The sequence below is a fragment of the Sinocyclocheilus rhinocerous genome, unplaced genomic scaffold (assembly GCF_001515625.1).
Source record: "Sinocyclocheilus rhinocerous isolate Xijiao unplaced genomic scaffold, SAMN03320098_v1.1 C35978414, whole genome shotgun sequence".
Lineage (NCBI taxonomy): Eukaryota > Metazoa > Chordata > Actinopteri > Cypriniformes > Cyprinidae > Sinocyclocheilus > Sinocyclocheilus rhinocerous.
The window spans coordinates 1-739 of NW_015769523.1; the positions used below are offsets into that span (position 1 = coordinate 1).

General features: G+C 35.7%; 1 long non-coding RNA gene across 1 annotated transcript; it reads right to left on the minus strand.

Annotated features, from left to right (window-relative positions):
• Positions 1–724, minus strand: LOC107735328 (uncharacterized). The gene is made up of 3 exons (XR_001639372.1): positions 604–724; positions 243–347; positions 1–38 (listed from the first exon to the last, which is right to left on the minus strand). It is a non-coding gene; the product is annotated as an uncharacterized LOC107735328 (long non-coding RNA).
• Between the last annotated feature and the right edge of the window lie 15 nt (positions 725–739).

Sequence of the window (739 nt, forward strand, 5' to 3'; positions counted from 1 at the left end):
CTCAGCAGGCTGTTCTCCTGTTCCAGACATTCATATGCCTGGTTACAGAACATTTCAGTATGTTAAAAAACCACATCAATCATATGCATCAATGAGCATTTGATGTTTTTTCCAATGTCTGCCCACAATTACCATCATATGTCTTCATGGGGCAAATAATCATTCTACCTGCAAATTTACTGAGAAGTACAAATGCTGAAATCAACATCTTTTATATTCTATATAATGTGCAGCTTGCAAACCTCATGCAACTCATCAGCTCTCTGAGTTTGTCTTTTACGGCTCCTCTGTGCAGCAACTCGGTTCTTTTCTCTTCTTTTCGACCTTTTCTCTTCATCATCAGAGCTCTGAATCACAATCATATGTTATGGTTGTTATTATATGTTGTTTCCTGAACATTAATGAGCAGGATTATCTCATTACAACAGAACAAATCACAAACAGTAAACCACAAAATCATTTTGGGTGGCACAAATCAGAAAGATGAGAATGTATCTGTTATAGAATGCATATTAGTAATTAGGCACATTTTTATTTTAGGTTATAAACTTATTTTGTAATTACGTAGAGAAAATGAAACAAGAATAAAGAAGCCTCACATACCTCACTCTTGCGAAATAACTGGAAATCTGGAGCATCATTTCGTGTAAAGTTACTTGTCGCACTGAAAAGTGACATGACAGGTGCAAAAGAGCACGAGCACAATAAAGACTTCCGTTCACGAAATTTGATGGAAAAT